We start from the raw sequence: 12,857 nt of genomic DNA, 5'->3' as shown, positions 1-12,857 counted from the left end.
GGTCGAGAGGGACGGACTTAACTGCCTCTGCTGGCTCGAAGTTGCCGGCGTGGCGCTTCGCATCTGGCGCCTCCATGGAAAGGCTCTCCAGGTCAGCGATGAGGGCCTCGAATTCGGCGAGGGCCTCAGCGTATTCCACGCACTCCACGTTGCATTCGTACGCATGTCGGTACGTGGAGCCGACGGTGATGACCCCGTTGGGGCCCGACATCTTGAGCTTGAGGTAGGTGTAGTTGGGGACGGCCATGAACTTGGCGTAGCATGGTCTCCCCAGCACTGCGTGGTAGGTTCCTCGGAACCCGACCACCTCGAATGTGAGGGTTTCCTTTCGGAAGTTGGAAGGAGTCCCGAAGCAGACGGGCAGATCGAGTTGCCCAAGGGGTTGGACGCGTTTCCCGGGGATGATCCCGTGAAAGGGTGCCGTGTTGGCCCGAATCGAGGACAGATCGATCTGCAGGAGCCCGAGGGTCTCAGCGTAGATGATGTTGAGGTTGTTGCCTCCGTCCATGAGGACCTTGGTAAGCCTGACGTTGCCGATGACGGGATCGACAACGAGCGGGTACTTTCCCGGGCTCGGCACATGGTCGGGGTGGTCGCCCTGGTCGAAGGTGATGGGCTTGTCGGACCAGTCTAGGTAGACTGGCGCCGCCACCTTTACCGAGCAGACCTCCCGGCGCTCTTGCTTGCGGTGTCGAGCCGAGGCGTTCGCCACTTGCCCACCGTAGATCATGAAGCAATCGTGGACCTCGGGGAACTCCTCTACATTGTGGCCCTCCTTCTTGTCGTTGTTGGGGGCTCTGCCTCCTTCGGCCGGTGGCCCGGCCTTGTGGAAGTAGCGCCGAAGCATGACGCACTCCTCAAGGGTGTGCTTGATGGGACCCTGATGATAGGGGCACGACTCCTTGAGCATCTTGTCGAACAGGTTGGTGCCTGCAGGAGGCTTCTGAGGGTTCCTGTGCTCGGCGGCGGCGACAAGGTCTGCGTCGGCGGCGTCGCGTTTCGCTTGCGACTTCTTCTTGCCCTTCTTCTTGGTGCCGCGCTGAGCGGACACCTCGGGGACCTCTTCCAGCTGGCGCCCCCGAGGCTGCTTGTCCTTCCGGAAGATGGCCTCGACCGCCTCCTAACCAGAGGCGAACTTGGTGGCGATGTCCATCAGCTCGCTCGCCCTGGTGGGGGTCTTGTGACCCAGCTTGCTCACCAGGTCACGGCAAGTGGTGCCGGCGAGGAACGCGTCGATGACATCTGAGTCGGTGATGTTGGGCAGCTCGGTGCGCTGCTTCGAAAATTGCCGGATGTAGTCCCGAAGGGATTCTCTCGGTAGCTGATGACAGCTTCGGAGATCCCAGGAGTTCCCAGGGCGCACGTATGTGCCCTAGAAGTTGCCGGCGAAAGCTTTGACCAGGTCGTCCCAGTTGGAGATCTGCGCAGGAGGCAGATGCTCCAGCCAAGCTCGGGTGGCGTCGGAGAGGAACAGGGGGAGGTTGCGGATGATGAGGTTGTCATCGTCCGTTCCACCCAGCTGGCAGGCCAGCCGGTAGTCCGCGAGCCACAGTTCTGGTCTTGTCTCCCCCGAGTACTTGGTGATGATAGTCGGGGTTCGGAACCGGGTCGGGAACGGCGCCCGTCGTATGGCCTGGCTGAAAGCTTGCGGACCGGGTGGTTCGGGCGAGGGGCTCCGATCCTCCCCGCTGTCGTAGCGTCCCCCAAGCCTAGGGTGGTAGCCTCGGCGCACCTTCTCGTCGTGGTGGGCTCGACGGTCGCGACGGTGGTGCTCGTTACCGAGGCGACCCGGGGCCGTAGGCGCTGTGTCCCGCGTGCGCCCGGTGTGGACCAAGGCTTCCCGCATGAATCGGGAAGTCACGGCGCGATGCTCCGGGGGGTACCCTTGCCTTTGGGAGGCAGAGCTTTTGGCCCGTTGGACCGCGACATCCTCTAGAAGATTCTTGAGCTCTCCCTAGATACGCCGCCCCTCGGTGGTGGATGGTTACGGCATCGCTCGGAGCAGTATTGCTGCTGCTGCCAGGTTCTGGCCGACCCCACTGGAAGCTGGGGGCAGCCTTGCCCTGGCATCATCGGCGATGCGGTGCTGGACGTCCTAGGCCAGATGACGCGCTTCTCCGGCCGGCGCTCGGCCTGCCCACTCCTGCCCGATATTTTGCCGAAGCTGCACAAATTGTCCTGCTTCCTCGTCGAGCCTGGCCTATACCTCGCGGATTTGCTCGAGCTGTGCGTCCTGACCCCCCGCATGGACTGGGACCACAGCTAGCTCCCAAAGGATGTCAACGCGAGGCGCAGGCCTAGGGGGATCACCGTCCTCCGGCATACCAAGATGGTTGCCTTCGTCGAGACCCCCTAGATCGACGTGGAAGCATTCGCGACTTGGGCCACAGTCCTCGTCGCCGAGGCTGTGGCTACTATCGGAGCAATTGGAGAGGCAGTAGTCACATGCGGTCATGAAGTCACGCATGGCACTGGGGTTATCGAGCCCGGAGAAATCCCAACCATAGTCGGGCTCGTCATCTTCCTCGGAACCCGGGGGCTCGTAGGTCGAGACGGCCGTCAGTCGGTCCCAGGTTGACCGCATATGATACCCCGGAAGGTTCGGATATGCTTTTATGAAAGCATCCACCGAAGCGGGGTCGCTTGGTGGGTCGATGCTGAATCCAAAAGGCACAGGATGAAAAGAGGACGGTACCTCTTGATCGACGAATGGTGACGAAGTCGCGTCGGGGACGGACTGCACCGTTATCTCGGGTACGAGACTAACGCCCAGCAAGTCCTTCGCGAGCGTGCTGGCGTCGTCCGTCTGCTTGGGGTTGGCGTGTTGCGGGGAAATGACGTTCGTCTTCGTCTCAGACGCGAGGTCGACACCCGACGTGTCCCTCGTTGGGGCGCCGGCGCCGTCGACTCGCTTGACAGCCGACGAGGTGCCGCCTCCTGCTTGGCCATGCCTGCCCCGCCTCCTCCTCCGTCGGCGGGGAAGGTGACGGGACAGACCCGGATGTTGCTCTTCCGTCACGCGGGGAAGACGTCGTTGATTCCGCCGCCGGCGGGCGGGCTGACGGCCGCCATTGTTGTTGTTGCGCGGCGGAGGAAGGAGTATCATGTCATAGCTGCCGTCGAGGGACATGAACTCAAGACTCCCAAAACGGAGCACCGTCCCGGGTTGGAGAGGTTGTTAGAGACTACCCATCTGGAGCTTGACGGGAAGATGTTCGTCAACACACAGCAGGCCCCTACCTGGCGCGCCAACTGTCGACGTTTCGACCCGGGGGGTCCCTGGACCGACGAGTAAATTGTCGCTGCGTGTCCCAGCCCAGATGGGTTGGCGCGAGACGGAACACAAGGGGGGAAAACATTAAGGGGAAACTGCGGCCTCGTGTTGTCCTACGCCCAGGGCGGATGCGCTTGCAGTAGGGGGTTACAAGCGTTCGCGAGGGAGAGAGAGAGCCTTGTGCGTCGGCCCGTTCTCCCGCGCGGCCACCTTCTCGTACGAGAGCCCTGGACCTTCCTTTTATAGATGTAAGGAGAGGGTCCAGGTGTACAACGGGGAGCGTAACAATGTGCTAACGTGTCTAGCAGAGGGAAGCTAGAGTCCTATGTACATGCCGTCGTGGCTGTCGGAGAGGTTTTGGCGCCCTGTTCATGTGATGTCGTGGCCGTCGGAGGAGCGCTTGAGCCCCGTGGAAGTACAGCTGTCGAGGCTGTCGAATCCTTGCTGACGTCTCCTTGCTTCCGTAAGGGGCTGAGAGCCGCCGTCGTCATGGAGCACGCGGGGTGCCATCATTACTTGTTTACCGGGGCGAGCCAGATGGGACGTCGGTCTTGTTTCCCGTAGCCTGAGCTAGCTAGGGGTAGGGTAATGATGGCCCCCCTGTGACGTGGTCGGTCCGAGCCCGAGGTCGGGCGAGGCGGAGGCTCCTCCGAGGTCAAGGCTGAGTCCGGGCCCGGGGGTCGGGCGAGGCGGAGACCGTCTTCCGAGGTCGAGGCTGAGTCCGAGCCCAGGGGTCGGGCGAGGCGAAGACCGTCTTCCGAGTTCGAGGTTGAGTCCAAGCCCAGGGGTCGGGCGAGGCGGAGACCGTCTTCCAAGGTCGAGGCTGAGTCCGAGCCCAGGGGTCGGGCGAGGCGGAGACCGTCGTCTGAGGTCGAGGTTGAGTCTGAGCCCAGGGGTCGAGCGAGGCGTAGACCGTCTTCCGGAGTAGAGGCTGAGTCCGAGCCAAGGGGTTGGGCGAGGCGGAGCTTCCTATGGCGCCTGAGGCCGGTCTTGGTGGCTGTCAGCCTCACCCTGACGGGTGGCACAGCAGTCGGAGCAGCACAGGCGGCGTTGTTTTCCTGTCAGGTCGGTCAGTGGAGCGGCGAAGTGACTGCGGTCACTTTGGCTCTGTCGACTGAAGAGCGCGCGTCAGGATAAGGTGTCAGGCGATCCTTGCATTGAATGCTCCTACGATACGGTCGGTTGGCGTAGCGATCCGGCCAAGGTTGCTTCTCCGCGAAGCCTGCCCGAGCTGGGCCTCGGGCGAGTCGAAGGTGCGTCCGTTGCTTGAGGAGACTCTCGGGCGAGGCGTGAATCTGCCTTGGTCTACTGTTCCTGCCCGAGGCTGGGCTCGGGCGACACGAGATCGTGTCCCTTGAGTGGACGGAGCCTTGACCGAAATCGCGCCCATCAGGCCTTTGCAGCTTTGTGCTGATGGGGGTTACCAGCTGAGATTAGGAGTCTTGGGGGTACCCCTAATTATGGTCCCCGACAACACCTACCGATACAACCATTAATGACAAGGTGAGCTCATTCCTACATTTGCATAATGATATATAAAACAAAGAATTAGTTGCTATCTAATATTGGTATCCAAATATGCTTAGAAATAATGATAATGATGATAGAAATTGTATATGCCATGGGAAATGTGAATCTTAAAGTGCAAGTCCATCAAATTGAACATTGACTTCGTTGGTAGCCTGATAGTACTTCATTTAGAAGGCCATGACTTCTTTCGATGTGAGTTTGAGATCCATGAGCACTTGATGAAAAAACTTATTTGATAAGAGATTTTAAATAGATTTGGTCCTACCTCAATATCATATCAACAAAACCTTTAAATAATCATGACAATCTTCTATTATTTGTAATAGGTGTTGTAAGGTCGTCATGGGTTTGTCATGCACGTTAGGACCCTGGCCTAAGTATTGTCCCAAATACATGGAAGACATAATAAGGATGTTCATGGACGTTTTCCTTGGCAACGATAACATCCAAGAACTTGAGTGAAGGCGGAGGCCAGAGGCGAAGGAAGCATCTAGCTGAATTCCGAGGCGGTATGATCGCGTCGTCCCTCGTCGGCTCCTAGCTCAGGTCCTTTTGCTCCTCGCTCCTTCCTCCCCCCGGTCTTCTCGTTCTTCAACCATGGACTTCTCTCTCCTGGACTTTCGGCCGGGGCTGGCCTTCGAGGACTCCCTCAGGGGTCTCCTGGCATCTTCAGTTTGCTCTGCTCGCCCCAGTCTTCGGTCGTCCTTCTGGTTGGTGGTCTCTTTTGGCAGATGCATCTTCAAGTTGAATTCGGTCTCGGTTGGTCATCTTCTTCAGGCTGCCCTTGGTGGGTTCGCCGCGGGCTTTGAGGTGCTTCAGCTGGCTGACCGGGGTTTTCGGTTTTCGGTTTCTTCGATGGCTGTGGGTTTCCATATTTACAACTCTGGATGCATTGAGCGTAAGGAATTCAGAGCTTTCTTCAACCTTTGGAATCACGGTGGACCCAACTGGAAGCATGAATTCAAGCTTTTTTCGGATGAGGAAGCGGCTTCTTGGTTGAAGGTCCGGGGCAGGAAGAATCTTTCCTATGCGGATATTGTTAAGCTCCCTCTCACCGGTGCCAATGTTGTTCCGATTCGCAACAATGTTAAGTCCCCTAGTGGTGTTCAGCGTCTGGCTCGGGCCGGATTTTCGGTGTTCAATCGTTTGAACCCTCCTTCCCTTAATCCTGCTCAGGTTCGTAGTAATTGGAGGCCCCTTGCTGGGCTTCTTCGGCCTCGCCCCAGAATTTCTGTGTTCAATCGTCTGAACTTTCTGGCTATGGGAACGTGGCCTTCTTCCTCTAGGCGGAGGGTTGGGTCTCCTCGGTTCTCGGGCTCTAATCCTACTTGTGCAGTTCTTGGAGGTGGAATTCCCGACCGTTCTAAATTTCAAAATTTGAATTCCAACTGGTCTCGCCCCCGCAACCTTCAATGGCGCCCCATGCGTGCTCGCGGGCCTGTTGGGCTGCTGGGCCCGCCGACCTTAAGCTATCATTTCTGTAAAGGCCGGGGACACTTGGATTTATTTTGTCCCAATAAGAAAACTTCCTTCGGTTCTCCTCTGGCTTCGTTCCCTGCCTTTGGGAGTCGGGCCATCTTGGTGGGAAACCAAAATTCTCCTGATCACAATTCCTGGTTTCGCACCCCTGTGGTGTCTCTGAACGGTGGACCGCCCAAATTTAGTTGCTTCGAGGAGTTCGCCTGGGAGGTATTAAAAAATCCGAATCGACACCCCTTCAGTCCCTGACACTTTCTTTGGGTGTCACCTCACCAAAACCCCAACCTGCTCCGTCTTCGTCCGCTGGTTGGCGATCTTCAATTCCTGCTCTGATGGCGTATAGGCGTGTTGATCCTGAACCCTTTCTCCCGCCGGGCTTCAGCGCTTCGGTGGTCCTTCACCGGGAGATTATGGCCAGGTCAGTGACTAGGCGCCTCTCGCCATTGCATGAGGACTGGGCTATTATCAACATTCAACCTTTACCTGATCATGAGATTACTTTCCTGGCGGTGAGGGATGTGGTCAGAGAATACCTTGTGGAGCACAGGCGGCTTGGGGTGCGCGATATCCAGCGGTCGCACCTGGGTCAGGTTCTGGTTCAGTTTAGTAGCGTGCTTGAAAGAGACAATCTCGTCCTGCTCGGTCCGCAACAATACCTCGATGCCTCCTTCACTGCTCAGCGGCATAACGATGCTTGGAATCATATAGCCCTTTTATTTAATCGGGAATGCTGGCTTATGTTGTTGGGATTCCCCCTGGATTACCGTTCATCAGAATACTTGCAGGCGGCTATTGGTTCTTTCGGTAGATTGATCTTGTGGGAAGAGGACAGACGCAATGTTTACAGGACTTTGCTCAGGGTTCGGGTCACGTCTCTGGAGGAGGTCCCACAGTTCATTGTTTTTCAGAAGCTGACGGCTTTATTGGTGACTCGTGGACAGTGCAGTGCGAGATCATCCAGCAAACTTTGCTGGGGGTCAGCCTCAAGATGAGGACACGGTGCCAGTGGTCCCGGAGGATGGTCAATAGCTTCCTCTTGAGTTTTTTGGTCTGGGTCAACCTGTGCCGGCTGCGGGCTGGGATCTTAATTTCCCGCCAGAAGACAATGTCCAAGCCCAGCTAGCAGACAACATTCAAGGAGATTGGGACCAATGGATTGTTAATGATCCACCTGTGCAGCAGCCCCAACTGGACCTGCCACCTGACGAACAGCAGGTCAGCAATCCGCATTCGGACCTGTCCTCGGATAGTTCTTCTAGTCACATTCATGGTGCTCCGTTGCAGAATGGGCAGATTCAGAATGGGCAGATTCCTGTTGATCTGGTGGTTGTTGGGCCGGTGCCCCACTTTAATGCCCCCGCCCCCTACCTTGGGTGATGCCCCTATGATTGGGCTCCAGGAGTTTGACGGCCCACCAATTCAGGGAGATCTCCATGTGCCAGGGGATATTGTTATCCCTGATGCTCAACCGGTGGAGCCTAACGTTAATGGCCCCAGCAATGTGGTGTTGAACTTTATGTTTTCGCAAGACTGGCAGCCGGACCCTGTTTTGCTGAGTCACTTGGAAAGGAAAAGGAATGACCAGTTCTATAGGATCTGGGCTAACTATTTTGCCCCGGTTGGTAATTCGGTGCCCTCGGTGCAGGTTCCCAAGAAGTGGGCGCCCTTTTTCTTATCCAACTTGCTGCATAAAGATTCATTTAGTTGGTCAAAATCTTTCTTGTCTTCAGATATTCCTTCTGCTCTGATGGAGCCAGAGGCTGAGTCACATCCCTTTGTCATCCCCAGGAAGTGCCCTGATGGCAAGTTCCTTGATTCGGTCCTCTCTGAGGAATCTGCTGACAACGCTTCTGTTCCCTCAGACCCGGCCTCCTCCCCCCCAAAACATGCTTGTGGAATTTGACCTGAGGAGAAGCAAGAGACTTCGTGACGCCCGGGCTGGGTTCAGACAGGGTTCCTGCCAGAAGAAGAACTGTTTGATGTGTCAGCACAAGTTTGAGGGTCCCCCTCCCTATCAGCTAAGACTATCAAACGCTTGGGGGAGAGTTTTTGCAACCTGTCAGAAGTGGACCTGGCCGACAAAGCTCTGAAGAAGAAGAAGAACCCCCCTGGTTGTGTTGGCCCTAATAAGTCAGGGAAAAAGACAAGGAGGATAGGAAACAAGACCCTTCAGATGATGACACCTAAACTGTTGATGCTGCTCCGGGTGGGGTTATTTTGCAGGACTCATTTTCGCCAGGCTTTTTGGCTGTTTCGGCCCTGGCGTCTTTGTTTGTTTGTTGTGTTGAAGAACTCTGTGGTTTCTGGTAGTTCTACGCTTCGTTCTAACAGATACTCTATTGCCCACCCAGTAATTGGGTTTGGGTTCCTTTTCATCGACGAACCTGATCCTTTCGATGAATAGTCACAATGCTATTAATTTTTCTAACTGGTCCGTTTTAAGTTTTAATGTCCGTGGACTTAACTCGGTGGTTAAGGGGAATGGTATTCATTGTGCGATTAGGGAATCCAAATGCGACATCATCTGCTTGCAGGAGACGAAGAAGGAATTTTTTGACAGGGCTGACCTCAGAAGGTTCTGTCCCAATTCCTTTGATGAGTTTGCTTTTGTTCCATCGATAGGAAATTCGGGGGGTTTCATTACTGTTTGGAATAGTTCGAAGTTGGTTGGCAGTGCTATTTTTCAGAATGAGTATGCTCTCTCGGTTGAGTTTTCTGCTATATCGTCGGATGAATCTTGGATCATCACAAACATTTACGCGCCCTGTTCTCCGCATCGGAAAAATTGAAATCCTACACTGGTTCTCCAATATTAATATGCCCTCGGAAAAGCTTTGGTTGATTGTTGGGGACTTTAACCTTACGCGTAGGCCTGAAAATAGAAATATCGCTGGGGGGACATTAACTTGATGTTGAAATTTAACGAGGCAATCAGTCAGCTTGATCTGATGGAAATTCCCCTCCATGGTCTCTCCTTTACTTGGTCGAACAGGCAAAGGGAGCCCCTTCTTCAGAGACTCGATTGGTTTTTCATGTCGCAAGAATGGTCGGTGTGTTACCCTGACACCCACGCAACAATGCTACCTAGGGATATCTCTGATCATGTACCTTGTCTGATTTCTTTCAAGTCAAAGGTCCTCAAACCCAAGATCTTTAGATTTGAAAATTTCTGGCTGCAATTCGATGAGTTTATGACTGTTTTCCAAAATTCTTGGACTGGTCAGCCAATTCTTTTGGACAAAGCGAAGAACTTAACAGTAAAATTCAAGTCCACCAGAAAGATCCTCAAAGAGTGGCAGCGATCTCTGCCAAAAATTGACAAAACTGTGAGACAAATTAAGTTGATTATTGAGTTCATTGATATTATTGAAGAACACAGTGACCTTTCGATTGAAGAATGGAATTTCCGTGAGTTGTTGCAATCCAAGAATGCTGAGTTGCTTCAGTTTCAAAAAATTTATTGGAAGCAACGGGCTTCCATCAAATGGGTCACCGATGGAGATATCTGCTCTAGATTCTTTCATGTTCATGCAACGGTAAAGCATGGTCGTAATACAATTGTGTTGCTCTCGGATGACAGTGGCTCAATCTTTTCGGAGCATGATCTTAAAGCTAACCTGCTTTGGAATGTCTTCAAATGTCGTTTGGGATCTTCAGATTTTTTGGAAAATGTCTTTGATCTCCCTAGCTTGTTATTCTTTCATAGTGACTTGCATTGGTTAGATGAGCCATTTTCAAAGCAAGAAATTGATAGCATTGTTGCTGCTCTCCCTTCTGACAAATCTCTGGGACCTGATGGGTTTAATACCAATTTTATCAAAAAATGTTGGCCGATTATTTCTCAGGACTTCTATGACTTATGTGATCAATTTTACCACGGGGATGTTTGTCATCGAAGTATCAATGGTTCTTTTATTGTCCTGATTCCGAAGAAGGATAATGCTCGTTTGGTGGGTGATTTCCGACCAATATCGCTTCTGAACAATATTATGAAAATCATCACTAAGGTGATGGTCAATCGTTTACAGACAGTGATGACTTCCCTTGTTCACAAAAATCAATATGGCTTCATCAAAGGAAGAACCATTCAGGACTGCTTGGCCTGGGCATATGAATATATTCATCTTTGTCATATCTCAAAAAAAGAGATCATTGTGCTCAAATTGGATTTTGAAAAGGCCTTTGATACACTTGAGCATGAGCTGATTCTTCAGGTGCTGTCGCATAGAGGTTTTGGGCCCAGGTGGATGAGCTGGATTAGGGATATTCTTCAGTCTGGTACGTCCTCGGTCCTCCTTAATGGCGTCCCAGGGAAAACTTTCCATTGCAAGCGCGGGGTTAGACAGGGAGACCCCCTCTCGCCTCTCCTTTTTGTCCTTGCGGCGGATCTGCTTCAGAGCATCATCAATAAAGCGCGTCAACAAAACCTGCTCAAGTTGCCCCTCGCCGCGAACTGTGGTCAAGATTTTCCGATCGTTCAATATGCTGATGACACATTATTGATAATGGAAGCTTGCCCTAGACAATTATTTTTTTCTCAGAGTCGTTCTTAACTCTTTTGCAACATCGATGGGGCTCAAGGTGAACTATAATAAATCAAGTATGTACCCCATCAATGTTTGCTCAGCTAAAATGGAGATTCTAGCCAGAACATTCAACTGTCAGACGGGTTCAATTCCCTTCACCTACCTTGGTGTTCCGCTTGGTCTGTCAAAGCCTAAAATCTACCACTTTTTACCGCTCATTCATAGGATTGAGAAGAGATTGTCCTGTACTTCTGCTCTCCTCTCCCAGGCCGGTAGGTTAGAGCTTGTTAACTCGGTGTTCTCAGCTCTCCCGACCTTTCTGATGTGCACCCTGAAAATTCCGGTTGCCACGGTCAAGAAGATTGATTCTTATCGGAAACATTGTCTATGGAGAGGAAATGACGTCAACTCGAAGAAACCAGCTCTGGCTGCTTGGAGCATGTTTACTCAGACTAAAAAAATGGGGGCCTTGGAGTGGTCAGATTGGAGACGCACAACAAGGCTTTGCTTTTGAAGTTTTTGCACAAGTTCTTCAATAATCATGATCTACCTTGGGTAAATCTGGTTAAGAACAACTACTACAGGACAGACAGGCTCCCTAGCTGCTCAAAAATTGGTTCCTTTTGGTGGAAAAGTTTGCTTAGTCTTGTCCAAGATTTCAAGGGACTGGTCGCCCCAACTATTGGTGATGGGAGAACTATTCTTTTCTGGGGAGATATGTGGAATAAGGGCACTCCGGCCCATCAATATCCCGAATTATTTTCCTTCGCCTGTAACAGCAAACTTACTGTCAAAGAAGCTAAACAAAAGGACCACCTTATTGAGATTTTTCAGCTTCCTCTGTCAGTGCAGGCCTATGAACAATTTCTTGAATTAGACGAAACTTGGGGACAAATCGCGGTGACCAACGCAAAGGATGCTTGGAAACTCATTTGGGGATCTGAAAATTTCTCTACAAAGAAGACTTATAGGCATTTGATGGGTCAGGCTCAAGTTCATCAGATTTTCAGATCGCTTTGGAAAAATAAATGTCAACCAAAGCATAAGGTTTTTTTGGCTTTGGTTAAAGAACAGACTCAATACAAGGGATATGTTGAAGAGGAAAAACATGACTCTTGAGTCTTACACTTGTGAGAACTGCATCTGGCAAAAGGAGGAAACTCTTTATCATCTTTTCCTCAGATGTAACTTCGCGAAGGTCTGCTGGAATTCAATTGGTTTGACGCCCCCAAGAATTACTAATCCTGTGGATGCTGCAGCAAATCTAGAACAGCATCTCAATGTTCCCTTCTCTATGGAAATCGTCATTCTCATGACTTGGAGCATTTGGAAGTGCCGTAATACCTGGCTTTTTCAGGACAAGGACCCAACGGTGCAACAATGTAAAAATGAGTTCACAAAAGAATTACATCTAGTCACTCATAGAGCTAAAGGCAGATTCGATTCGGCCATCCCTGAATGGCTTCAACATTGGCAGTAGAAACCAACACTTATAACCTTCTGTAATATATCTTCCTGTATGTTCCTAACTCTGTCGTTTTAAAGTTTTAATAAAATTCCAGTAGGGGCTCGCCCCTCCTGTTCTATCAAAAAAAACGATAACATCCAAACCAAGTTGGAGTCTCAATCCTAGCCAAGTTTGAGTCCTCGTAATCTAGGCGAGGCTGGAGTAAAATAGACACTCATGACGTATATAAACTATTTTTGGTGATTCATATATAGATGGAAAGCTAATTTCATTACCTAACTAATGACATTGCTTTAAGGTGCAAATTCCATATAGACGAGAATCGATGAAACAAATCAATATGTAGAATATGTCAAGATAAATAGGGTTGTTTGGGGCATGTAACGTATTGGGACTCTTATGGATGTTGATATTATGGATGTGGATAGGAGTCCTTGCACATCCCTTAGACTATATAATCAACAGTCGCCATCCATGATAGAGCTTAGGTTTTAGCTTAGATTCAATCTATCAACATCGACCTTTAGTTTGCTGAACCCCGCATTCGTAAATGATTCAGTTGATTGCACCTTTTCTGTTC

This window comes from Zea mays, chromosome 9 (assembly GCF_902167145.1).
Source record: "Zea mays cultivar B73 chromosome 9, Zm-B73-REFERENCE-NAM-5.0, whole genome shotgun sequence".
In the NCBI taxonomy this organism is placed as follows: Eukaryota; Viridiplantae; Streptophyta; class Magnoliopsida; order Poales; family Poaceae; genus Zea; species Zea mays.
The sequence above is the reverse complement of the archived record's forward strand: the minus strand, read 5'-3'. Positions refer to the sequence as shown.